At 49.2% G+C, this 13,397-nt stretch overlaps 1 protein-coding gene across 1 annotated transcript in view; it reads right to left on the bottom strand.

Moving 5' to 3' along the window:
- Gyc88E (Guanylyl cyclase at 88E) overlaps positions 1 to 13,397 on the bottom strand; it is a 502,958-nt gene that overhangs the window by 468,719 nt on the left and 20,842 nt on the right. The gene's annotated exons all lie outside the window — the stretch shown is intronic.

Here is a 13,397-nt window from a genome sequence, read left to right as displayed (position 1 = left end):
TATCCCAGCACCTTGCCCATATATCCCAGCACCTTGCCCATATATCCCAGCACCTTGTACCAATACAGTTTCCAGGTGTTATATAATCATAAACCCTTCGGGCTTTCTCCCCATAATGTCTTTTACGAAGTAAATAAGATTTGTGTTGTCTCAATAAGGCGACCCGCAACACTAGAGAACATGGTGTAACTCAAATGCAAAATTTGGTCATAACCGCTACACTTTACTACAGCGGGTCGGACAAAACCATTACGCTTTACTACAGCGGGTCGGACAAAACCATTACGCTTTACTACAGCGGGTCGGACAAAACCATTACGCTTTACTACAGCGGGTCGGACAAAACCATTACGCTTTACTACAGCGGGTCGGACAAAACCATTACGCTTTACTACAGCGGGTCGGACAAAACCATTACGCTTTACTACAGCGGGTCGGACAAAACCATTACGCTTTACTACAGCGGGTCGGACAAAACCATTACGCTTTACTACAGCGGGTCGGACAAAACCATTACGCTTTACTACAGCGGCTCGGACAAAACCATTACGCTTTACTACAGCGGCTCGGACAAAACCATTACGCTTTACTACAGCGGCTCGGACAAAACCATTACGCTTTACTACAGCGGCTCGGACAAAACCTCTACACTGTACTCCGGCGGGTCGGACAAAATCGCTACACTGTACTCCGGCGGGTCGGACAAAACCGCTACACATTACTCCGGCGGGTCGGACAAAACCGCTACACTTTATTCCGGCGGGTCGGACAAAACCGCTACACTTTATTCCGGCGGGTCGGACAAAACCTGAGACATAACCACGTATATTTGAGCTGTAGTTCATTACTTCTGTCAATACAGCATATAATATATTATTTTTTTCCCCTCAATCGTTCGGTGATTTTGGGATAAAGAGGAGGTTTAGAGTAGCCGAGGATATGAGGTCGTGATTGGCCTTCTGGCAGCCATTAGCGTCTTGCGAGGGGGCCCCGGGAAGGTCGTTAAGGTATCAAACAGCGCTCTAAATCATCGGGCCGTCTGCAAACTGCCAGACAGGTATAGGGAAGCCTCTTGGGTTATCTTCACCGTCAATCATCTCTTGTGAGTGAAGAGGGAGGGGGGGGGGGTGTTATTATCCTGCACTCTGTGTGCGTCTTATTTACTGTGTTTCTGTGGTTATCTAAACACACACACACACACACACACACACACACGGGGCCTCGTAGCCTGGTGGATAGCGCGCAGGACTCGTAATTCTGTGGCGCGGGTTCGATTCCCGCACGAGGCAGAAACAAATGGGCAAAGTTTCTTTCACCCTAAGTGCCCCTGTTACCTAGCAGTAAATAGGTACCTGGGAGTTAGTCAGCTGTCACGGGCTGCTTCCTGGGGTGTGTGTGTGTGGTGTGAAAAAAAAAAAAGTAGTTAGTAAACAGTTGATTGACAGTTGAGAGGCGGGCCGAAAGAGCAAAGCTCAACCCCCGCAAAAAAACACAACTAGTAAACACTAGTAAACACACACACACACACACACACACACACACACACACACACACACACACACACACACACACCCGGAGTGTATCGATTCATTTCTCTCAATGTTTGCGGACGATGCTAAAATTATGAGAAGGATTAAAACAGAAGAGGACTGTTTGAGGCTTCAAGAAGACCTAGACAAGCTGAAGGAATGGTCGAACAAATGGTTGTTAGAGTTTAACCCAACCAAATGTAATGTAATGAAGATAGGTGCAGGAAGCAGGAGGTCAGATACAAGGTATCATCTGGGAGAGGAAATTCTTCAGGAGTCAGAGAAGGAAAAAGACTTGGGGGTTGATATCACGCCAGACCTGTCTCCTGCAGCACATATCAAGCGGATAACATCAGCGGCATATGCCAGGTTGGCCAACATACGAACGGCATTCAGAAACTTGTGTAAAGAATCATTCAGAACTTTGTATACCACATATGTCAGGCCAATCCTGGAGTATGCAGCCCCAGCATGAAGTCCATATCTAGTCAAGGATAAGACTAAACTGGAAAAGGTTCAAAGGTTTGCCACCAGACTAGTACCCGAGCTGAGAGGTATGAGCTACGAGGAGAGACTACGGGAATTAAACCTCACTTCGCTGGAAGACAGAAGAGTTAGGGGGGACATGATCACCACATTCAAGATTCTGAAAGGAATTGATAGGGTAGATAAAGACAGTCTATTTAACACAAGGGGAACACGCACAAGGGGACACAGGTGGAAACTGAGCGCCCAAATGAGCCACAGAGATATTAGAAAGAACTTTTTTAGTGTCAGAGTGGTTGACAAATGTAATGCATTAGGAAGTGATGTGGTGGAGGCTGACTCCATACACAGTTTCAAGTGTAGATATGATAGAGCCCAATAGGCTCAGGAACCTGTACACCTGTTGATTGACAGTTGAGAGGCGGGACCAAAGAGCCAGAGCTCAACCCCCGCAAACACAACTAGGTGAGTACAACTAGGTGAGTACACACGCACGCACGCACGCACACACACACACACACACACACACACACACACCATTTGTTCGACCATTCCTTCAGCTTGTCTAGGTCTTCTTGAAGCCTCAAACAGTCCTCTTCTGTTTTAATCCTTCTCATAATTTTAGCATCGTCCGCAAACATTGAGAGAAATGAATCGATACACTCCGGGTGTGTGTGTGTGTGTGTGTGTGTGTGTGTGTGTGTGTGTGTGTGTGTGTGTGTGTGTGTGTGTGTGTGTGTGTGTGTGTTTAGATAGCCAAAGAAACACAGTAAATAAGACGCACACAGAGTACAGGATAATAACAAGGATAATTCTGAAGGGAATTGATAGGGTAGATAAAGACAGTCTATTTAACACAAGGGCCACACGCACTAGGGGACACAGGTGCAAACTGAGTGCCCAAATGAGCCACAGAGATATTAGAAAGAACTTTATTAGTGTCAGAGTGGTGGACAAATGGAATGCATTAGGAAGAGATGTGGTGGAGGCTGACTCCATACACAGTTTCAAGTGTAGATATGATAGAGCCCGATAGGCTCACGAATCTGTACACCTGTTGATTGACGGTTGAGAGGCGGGACCAAAGAGCCAGAGCTCAACCCCCGCAAACACAACTAGTTGAGTGCAACTAGGTGAGTACACATACACACACACACGCACACACACACACACACACTGCCTTTACACTGCCTACGTGAGGCCAGTCTTAGAGTATGCCGCCTCATCATGGAGTCCCCATCTGAAGAAGCATATAATGAAACTGGAAAATGTTCAGAGGTTTGCAACAAGACTCGTCCCAGAGCTACGAGGGATGGGGTATGAGGAGCGCCTGAGGGAACTGTGCCTTACGACACTAGAAAGAAGAAGGGAGAGGGGGGACATAATAGGAACGTATAAGATACTCAGAGGGATTGACAGAGTGGACATAGACGAAATGTTCACACGGAATAGTAACAGAACGAGGGGACATGGATGGAAGCTTGAAACTCAGATGAGTCACAGAGATGTTAGGAAGTTTTCTTTTAGCGTGAGAGTAGTGGGAAAATGGAATGCACTTCAGGAACAGGTTGCGGAAGCAAATACTATTCATAATTTTAAAACCAGGTATGATAGGGAAATGGGACAGGAGTCATTGCTGTAAACAACCGATGCTCGAAAGGCGGGATCCAAGAGTCAATGCTCGATCCTGCAGACACAACTAGGTGAGTACAACTAGGTGAGTACACACACACACAGGGCCTAGGGGGCCTGGTAGCCTGGTGGATAGCGCGCAGGACTCGTAATTCTGTGGCGCGGGTTCGATTCCCGCACCAGGCAGAAACAAATGGGCAAAGTTTCTTTCACCCTGAATGCCCCTGTTACCTAGCAGTAAATAGGTACCTGGGAGTTAGTCGGCTGTCACGGGCTGCTTCCTAGGGTGTGTGTGTGTGTGTGGTGTGAAAAAAAGTAGTTAGTAAACAGCTGATTGACAGTTGAGAGGCGGGCCAAAAGAGCAAAGCTCAACGTTGAGCTTTGCTCTTTCGGCCCGGAGTATTAACTCGGAGTATTAACTCGGAGTATTAACAAATATTCCACTGGTTAAGACCATTGAATATTATTAACTTGTTTGTTATTTCTGATTCTGTGTTTTTGTTTAATAAATTATAGTCAAACTGATGGAGTGGCTCCAGGGTCGACCGTCGGCCAGTGCTTTTCCCTCATAATTTGTCTTGATCCTATGGAATGTATACCCTTTATGGACAAGTTATGTTGATTTTATTGTTTTGAAGATATGTCACATAGAATTATTTACAGCTTACCACTCAACACAGTAATATTAAATATAGAGTTGAGAGTGTGAGTGCGAGGAAGGTGGTTCTCTTGCGGGGGTTCTAGTTCAACTAGTAGTGATGGATGTGTTCCTGGGGGTCATATACATCCCACTTTTACTTAGTTACGACTCATATATTTGACCTTTCTTACATTTTTCTTTAAAGAAATTTCCGTTAAAAAGTCGACTTCACAAATGTTATTCTTTTACGTTCAAATTGGCTTCTTTTCGATTTAGAAGTTTCATTTGGGAATATTTTTCTTAATAATTAATATCCTCTTACGTTATTTGGGAGAATCCTGAAATCCTTCTTAAAGTTCAAAATATATTAAATATATTTGTATACCTTTTTCTGGTATTTAACTTATTATGTTAAAAACAATTATCCAACTTACTTCAAAATATTTATCTGAGTGCAATATGCCAGAAGCACTTGAAGTAGCGGCTAAGCTTAGCAGTAGTAAGTCTGCTTAGCTCTGCTGACTTAAGCTTAGCAGTAGTAAGTCTGCTTAGCTCTGCTGACTTAAGCTTAGCAGTAGTAGGTCTGCTTAGCTCTGCTGACTTAAACTAAGCAGTAGTAGGTCTGCTTAGCTCTGCTGACTTAAGCTTAGCAGTAGTAGGTCTGCTTAGCTCTACTGACTTAAACTTAGCAGTAGTATGTCTGCTTAGCTCTGCTGACTTAAGCTTAGCAGTAGTAGGTCTGCTTAGCTCTGCTGACTTAAGCTTAGCAGTAGTAGGTCTGCTTAACTCTGCTGACTTAAGCTTAGCAGTAGTAGGTCTGCTTAGCTCTGCTGACTTAAGCTTAGCAGTAGTAGGTCTACTTAACTCTGCTGACTTAAGCTTAGCAGTAGTAGGTCTGCTTAACTCTGCTAACTTAAGCTTAGCAGCAGTAGGTCTGCTTAGCTCTGCTGACTTAAGCTTAGCAGTAATAGGTCTGCTTAGCTCTGCTGACTTAAGCTTAGCAGTAGTAGGTCTGCTTAGCTCTGCTGACTTAAGCTTAGCAGTAGTAGGTCTGCTTAGCTCTGCTGACTTAAGCTTAGCAGTAGTAGGTCTGCTTAGCTCTGCTGACTTAAGCTTAAAAAGTAGTAGGTCTGCTTAGCTCTGCTGACTTAAGCTTAGCAGTAGTAGGTCTGCTTAGCTCTTCTGACTTAAGCTTAAAAAGTAGTAGGTCTGCTTAGCTCTGCAGACTTAAGCTTAGCAGTAGTAGGTCTGCTTAGCTCTTCTGACTTAAGCTTAGCAGTTGTAGGTCTGCTTAGCTCTGCTGACTTAAGCTTAGCAGTAGTAGGTCTGCTTAGCTCTGCTGACTTAAGCTTAGCAGTGTAACGGGGGGTGGGGGAAATAGCTCTATCTTGTCCATTATTCCACCCCCCAGTTAACTAACGAGGCCGGGGGAAACAGCTCTCTCTAGTCCGTTATCCCGTCCCCAGTTAGCTAACTATTCTAGAGCACTCCCAGAGTTCCTAAGGCAGCCTCTCTCGTTCAACACCTTGTAACCTAGGTATTCGACTACCTAGGTGCTAAGACTACAAGGCGCCGTCACTTGATCAGCTACCCGAAACTCTAGAGAGAACTCTAGAATACAGAATCATTGCCACAAACGTATAAGAGAAAACGAGAGGAAAGAAATGAATAGTGAAGTAATTAGTGAGGGTTTGGGGTGAGAGGTAGGGAGGTGGGAGGAGCGAGGAGGGTCATTAGTTGAAAGTGAGAGTTTAGAGAAGGGCGGAGGGAGAGGTGCAGATAGGTAGAAGTAGAAGAGTAGATAGTAGACGTAGAAGAGTAGATAGTAGAAGACGAAATGCTGCCACCATCCATTCATGATCATTACATACAAGACAAGGAATGGAACTTGCCTGTATCACAAAATTCTCAAAAGATGTTATCATGAGTTCATTATTAGTATGTTCCCTCTGTACCATGTATCAACTCCAAACATGTACTCGTTAATATCATGAAACCAGTAACCACAGAGGCTTTCTCACCTCAACTCAAAATCTCTAGGGAACAAAGTTAAACACAATTTAAATAATAAATTCATAATTATATTTCCCATGAAGTATCATAATTTAGCAATTCAATTAAAATGTTCCAGTTTAATATGCAAAGTGAGTCATCATCCAAGAATTCGAGAACCCTACAACTTGACTGCCCCTGATCATCACACAACACTTGTAAAACACGACCAAGTCACCTTAATGTTCACTCACCGAGGACTGAGTCTAAGTTGAATAGAGAGGGGGGGGGGGGTCTGTAGTTGACAGAGACTGTCTCGCCCCTGCCGGCCGACAGCCTCCCTGGTAGGGACGTCGTCTCTCTCTCGTCTGCTGCTCTGTCTGTTAATGCCTTTTTTGCTGGATAGCTCTCCGAGTTTATATTGGGGAACCTAGTAGCTAACTCCGCCCACAAGTAGATAGCCTCCGGCACTACCAAGCCACTCCTTAAACGTCGGCTTGTTTGAAGGCTACCAGCCTACAATTAAGAGCTTAGCGGAAGCAAGGTGAAATTCTCATGATCTGACCTCAGGTCACTTGAGGTCATTAACGCTTTGAGGTGTGAGATCTCAGGCAGACAACTGGCGCCTTTCCAAATCCCTGTCTGTGACTCATATTCTATATATATTTTAAATAAACTAACCCAAACACTTTTACAGTGTTACATCTCCCCTTCTCCCCGAAATAAAGTTTTTGCAACACTGCTAAAGCAAGCTAGCTGTGTGCAACAACTTTATTAACGAAAAAAAAAATACATCCTAGCTAAACAAATATACATCATCCTACTCTAAAAAATGAAATATGTAGACAGACGTCCATTGTCTCTGGCTGGGCGACGTCACTGCTTGGTCTTGTAGATAATCCTGTACCACATTTCTTCAACACAACTGCCTCCGTCGCTTCTCCGTCGTTAACGCACAACAACACTTGGTCAACCCGAAAGCCGTTACTACTTGAACTGAGCACAGGACCGTGGAATTCGGTTGTCCCAGCTGATCTGTAATTGGCCCTACGTCAGTCACCATGAGAGACGTATATTGGGGTTCTTCACAGCTATAGGGACTACAAGTTTCGAGACCTTCATATAGTTGCCAACAGTAGAAATCCCATCCTACTCTTCTTCCTCCCTGTTGCTCCAGCACGCCTCCTTCAGAGAGCTACTTCTGACAGCCACATCAAGTCCGCATGACACAGGAAGAATCACTCAACAGAGCAACATGCTTGTAGGAGGGGCGGCCAGTCAAGGCAAACGATCCTGTCTTGCAATTACGCTCCATGCAATAATGCTGACACCAGCAAGGGACACTAGGTATCGTGTCTCAGCTTGGCTTATCTTCTTCTTTCTTCTCTCTTCTTTCTTCTCTCTTCTTTCTTCTCTCTTCTTTCTTCTTTCTTCTCTCTTCCTCCTCCCATGGGTCTTTGACAAGCGACCTGGGGTCCATTGGGGGTCTGTCCGTCCTGGGGTCCATCCTGGGTAGACCGATGTTGGTGGGACAGACTGGAGTCGTTGTTGCTCCTCTTCCATCATTACTGGGTCGTCTGGGGTCGTCTGCAGAACGACCTGGGGTCCACTGGGGGTCCGTCCGTCTTGGGGTCCCCTGGGGTCCGTCCGTCTTGGGGTCCACTGGGTAGACCAATGTTGACCGACCGAGAGGGCTGTATCTCGGGGTCCCCTGGGGTGATGGTGGTGGTGGTGGCCCTGACATCCAGGTAGGGGGCTGGTCGTCGTGGTGGTGAGGAACTTCCCTGAGTGTGGTACACAGCAGCCGTCTCTCTCTTCTGCATATGCGTCGCGCCTCTCCTCTCTTCGGGCTCCCACCTGTGGATGAACATAAAGGCGACAATACCCGTGTTCCATGCTGTTGTGTGACCCTGTAGTTTGTATAGGGTTACACAGTCCTATCATACCGCTCTCCTCCTGGCAACAACTACACTTCAATTTTTAATAATTCAATTAACTCTGAATGATATTGACTTGGTGGAACATAAAACAGTAACAGAGTAAAGTTAGAGAAGAGAGAATAAGGTCATCACTACTTTTAACTTGTCACAAAAAAAAATCAACACTAATAGACAAAACACTAGCCTAAACTTAACTGTACCGTTCCTAATCTTAAGTACATAATTAACCATTACTCCCACCCTTAACCTACAGCCACCTACGTGACCCAGAGTGTCTCCCTAGCATCTCCGCCGTTCAACAACTCCAAACTGTTGCCACCCCTGTGACCAGACTATCTAACGTCGAGCGTCCCCAACGTGAAGTCTACTGACATACTAAGGCTCCCCCTAGCATGCTGTACAAGACCAGTACACCTCGGGTTATTGCGTTCAAATGGAGTAAAACAGTCGATCGCAATAATCTGAGCAGAACCACTACTTAAAAACTACACCTGCCACTCCCCACTGACCTGGAGACCAGCGGTGGCTGGGTGTCCCCGTGGGACATGCGAGGTCACCTGTCACACTCAGCTGACCTGCACTACCAACACCGCTAAGTTCCCAAATCGCCAAATCTTATTACTAACATAAATCACTACACACGCAAGTTCTGGTGAACATTCCCTGAACACCACAAAACTCACAAAATCACTAAACACAACACCAGAGAATCACTATCTCCTAACCTGAAAAAAGTTCGCTAACTCGCGAATATTAAACACCTGTCAAGATCTCCCTGATAGCGCCTGAGCGGCAAAAAGACACGTGGGACTGAACAATGTTAAAAGAACACCAATACCTTAAACATTGTTCAACACCGCTGCCATCATTGTAACGGGGGGTGGGGGAAATAGCTCTATCTTGTCCATTATTCCACCCCCCAGTTAACTAACGAGGCCGGGGGAAACAGCTCTCTCTAGTCCGTTATCCCGTCCCCAGTTAGCTAACTATTCTAGAGCACCCTCCAGAGTTCCTAAGGCAACCTCTCTCGTTCAACACCTTGTAACCTAGGTATTTGACTACCTAGGTGCTAAGACTACAAGGAGCCGTAACTGGATCAGCTACCCGAAACTCTAGAGAGAACTCTAGAATACAGAATCATTGCCACAAACGTATAAGAGAAAACGAGAGGAAAGAAATGAATAGTGAAGTAATTAGTGAGGGTTTGGGGTGAGAGGTAGGGAGGTGGGAGGAGCGAGGAGGGTCATTAGTTGAAAGTGAGAGTTTAGAGAAGGGCGGAGGGAGAGGTGCAGATAGGTAGAAGTAGAAGAGTAGATAGTAGACGTAGAAGAGTAGATAGTAGAAGACGAAATGCTGCCACCATCCATTCATGATCATTACATACAAGACAAGGAATGGAACTTGCCTGTATCACAAAATTCTCAAAAGATGTTATCATGAGTTCATTATTAGTATGTTCCCTCTGTACCATGTATCAACTCCAAACATGTACTCGTTAATATCATGAAACCAGTAACCACAGAGGCTTTCTCACCTCAACTCAAAATCTCTAGGGAACAAAGTTAAACACAATTTAAATAATAAATTCATAATTATATTTCCCATGAAGTATCATAATTTAGCAATTCAATTAAAATGTTCCAGTTTAATATGCAAAGTGAGTCATCATCCAAGAATTCGAGAACCCTACAACTTGACTGCCCCTGATCATCACACAACACTTGTAAAACACGACCAAGTCACCTTAATGTTCACTCACCGAGGACTGAGTCTAAGTTGAATAGAGAGGGGGGGGGGGTCTGTAGTTGACAGAGACTGTCTCGCCCCTGCCGGCCGACAGCCTCCCTGGTAGGGACGTCGTCTCTCTCTCGTCTGCTGCTCTGTCTGTTAATGCCTTTTTTGCTGGATAGCTCTCCGAGTTTATATTGGGGAACCTAGTAGCTAACTCCGCCCACAAGTAGATAGCCTCCGGCACTACCAAGCCACTCCTTAAACGTCGGCTTGTTTGAAGGCTACCAGCCTACAATTAAGAGCTTAGCGGAAGCAAGGTGAAATTCTCATGATCTGACCTCAAGTCACTTGAGGTCATTAACGCTTTGAGGTGTGAGATCTCAGGCAGACAACTGGCGCCTTTCCAAATCCCTGTCTGTGACTCATATTCTATATATATTTTAAATAAACTAACCCAAACACTTTTACAGTGTTACAGCAGTAGTAGGTCTGCTTAGCTCTGCTGACTTAAGCTTAGCAGTAGTATGTCTGCTTATCTCTGCTGACCAAAGCTTAGCAGTAGTAGGTCTGCTTAGCTCTGCTGACCTAAGCTTAGCAGTAGTATGTCTGCTTATCTCTGCTGACCAAAGCTTAGCAGTAGTAGGTCTGCTTAGCTCTGCTGACTTAAGCTTAGCAGTAGTAGGTCTGCTTAGCTCTGCTGACCTAAGCTTAGCAGTAGTAGGTCTGCTTAGCTCTGCTGACCAAAGCTTAGCAGTAGTAGGTCTGCTTAGCTCTGCTGACCAAAGCTTAGCAGTAGTAGGTCTGCTTATCTCTGCTGACCTCAGTGGCTGACTGAAAGATATGTACCTCTAACTGCGTAATTAAATGATGACATATGAAGTAACTAGTGTGACTTTCAACTGAAGTCTGAAGTTGACAAAATTTTGCTCCAGTTGCCGATGTGTTGCTGGCCTCCAAGGCACCAAGGCACCAAGGCACCAAGGCTCCAAGTCACCAAGGCACCAAGGCACCAAGGCACCAAGGCACCAAGGCACCAAGGCACCAAGGCACCAAGGCACCAAGGCTCCAAGGCACCAAGGCACCAAGGCATCAAGGCACCAAGGCACCAAGGCACCAAGGCACCAAGGCACCAAGGCACCAAGGCACCAAGGCACCAAGGCACCAAGGCACTCCAGGAAGAGGATTGCCTTTGAGCAGTTGATCAAACAAACACTCACTTTGAGAGCCCAGGCTTTGGCTAACTCATCAAGTCTATCATGCATTCCGAGGCCAACAGGGGGATGGGAGCCACAGGAGAAATACTCAGACTCCGTCACTGATTATTTGTGAAATGCAGACCCCAGCACCTGAGAGTTATGGCTTGGAGGAGCTGAGTGGCATCAGTGGTAACAGTCACTCTGAATGAGTGTGTCAGCTTTTGGACACATTTCCAACGCTGAGTGTGAGTATTACGGCATTGAATTCCGTGTCAGAGAGTTGAGTCCCGGGTTTTATTACGTGTCTGAGCACTCAGAACAGGAGTGACGTCTGTCGCCGTCACAGCCCAACCAATTGGGCTGTGACGGTAGAGCGAAGGTCTCGCTTCATGCAGGTCAGCGTATTCAATCCCAGACCGTCTATTAAGTGGTTAGGCACCATTACTTTCCCACCGTCCCATCCCAAATCCTTATCCTGACCCCTTCCAAGTGCTATATAGTCGTAAGGGCTTGGCGTTTTCCAATAATAATTGACTCCTCTTTCGCCGTCACAAGAGGAACAGGTGCAGGGGCACCAGGGGACGGCACCAGGGGACGGCACCAGGGGACGGCACCAGTGGACGGCACTAGTGGTCGGCACCAGTGGACGGCACCAGTGGACGGCACCAGGGGACGGCACCAGTGGACGGCACCAGTGGACGGCACCAGTGGACGGCACCAGTGGACGGCACCAGGGGACGGCACCAGGGGACGGCACCAGGGGACGGCACCAGTGGACGGCACCAGGGGACGGCACCAGGGGACGGCACCAGGGGACGGCACCAGTGGACGGCACCAGGGGACTGCACCAGGGGACGGCACCAGGGGACGGCACCAGGGGACGGCACCAGGGGACGGCACCAGTGGACGGTACCAGTGGACGGCACCAGTGGACGGCACCAGTGGACGGCACCAGGGGACGGCACCAGTGGACGGCACCAGGGGACGGCACCAGGGGACGGCACCAGGGGACGGCACCAGGGGACGGCACCAGGGGACGGCACCAGGGGACGGCACCAGGGGACGGCACCAGTGGACGGTACCAGTAGACGGCACCAGTGGACGGCACCAGTGGACGGCACCAGTGGACGGCACCAGTGGACGGCACCAGGGGACGGCAGCAGTGGACGGCACCAGTGGACGGCACCAGGGGGGCACCAGTTGACGGCACCAGTGGACGGCACCAGGGGACGGCACCAGGGGGGCACCAGTGGACGGCACCAGGGGACGGCATCAGTGGGGGCACCAGGGGGGCACCAGGAGACGGCACCAGGGGACGGCACCAGGGGGGCACCAGTGGACGGCACCAGGGGGGCACCAGGGGACGGCACCAAGGGACGGCACCAGGGGGGCACCAGTGGACGGCACCAGGGGACGGCACCAGGGGGGCACCAGTTGACGGCACCAGTGGACGGCACCAAGGGACGGCACCAGGGGGGCACCAGTGGACGGCACCAAGGGACGGCACCAGGGGGGCACCAGTTGACGGCACCAGTGGACGGCACCAGGGGACGGCACCAGGGGGGCACCAGTGGACGGCACCAGGGGACGGCATCAGTGGGGGCACCAGTGGACGGCACCAGGGGACGGCACCAGTGGACGGCACCAGGGGGGCACCAGTGGACGGCACCAGTGGACGGCACCAGGGGACGGCACCAGGGGGGCACCAGTGGACGGCACCAGGGGACGGCACCAGTGGGGGCACCAGGGGGGCACCAGGGGACGGCACCAGTGGACGGCACCAGTGGACGGCACCAGTGGGGGCACCAGGGGACGGCACCAGGGGGGCACCAGGGGACAGCACCAGTGGACGGCACCAGGGGGGCACCAGGGGGGCACCAGTGGACGGCACCAGGGGGGCACCAGTGGACGGCACCAGGGGACGGCACCAGTGGACGGCACCAGTGGACGGCACCAGTGGGGGCACCAGGGGACGGCACCAGGGGGGCACCAGGGGACAGCACCAGTGGACGGCACCAGGGGGGCACCAGGGGGGCACCAGTGGACGGCACCAGGGGGGCACCAGTGGACGGCACCAGGGGACGGCACCAGTGGACGGCACCAGGGGACGGCACCAGGGGACGGCACCAGGGGACAGCACCAGTGGACGGCACCAGGGGACGGCACCAGGGGGGCACCAGTGGACGGCACCAGGGAAAGGCACCAGGGGGGCACCAGTGGACGGCACCAGGGGGGCACCAGGGGACAGCAC

The sequence above is a fragment of the Procambarus clarkii genome, chromosome 47 (genome assembly GCF_040958095.1).
Source record: "Procambarus clarkii isolate CNS0578487 chromosome 47, FALCON_Pclarkii_2.0, whole genome shotgun sequence".
Classification (NCBI taxonomy): Eukaryota; Metazoa; Arthropoda; class Malacostraca; order Decapoda; family Cambaridae; genus Procambarus; species Procambarus clarkii.
The sequence above is the reverse complement of the archived record's forward strand: the minus strand, read 5'-3'. Positions and strand labels throughout refer to the sequence as shown.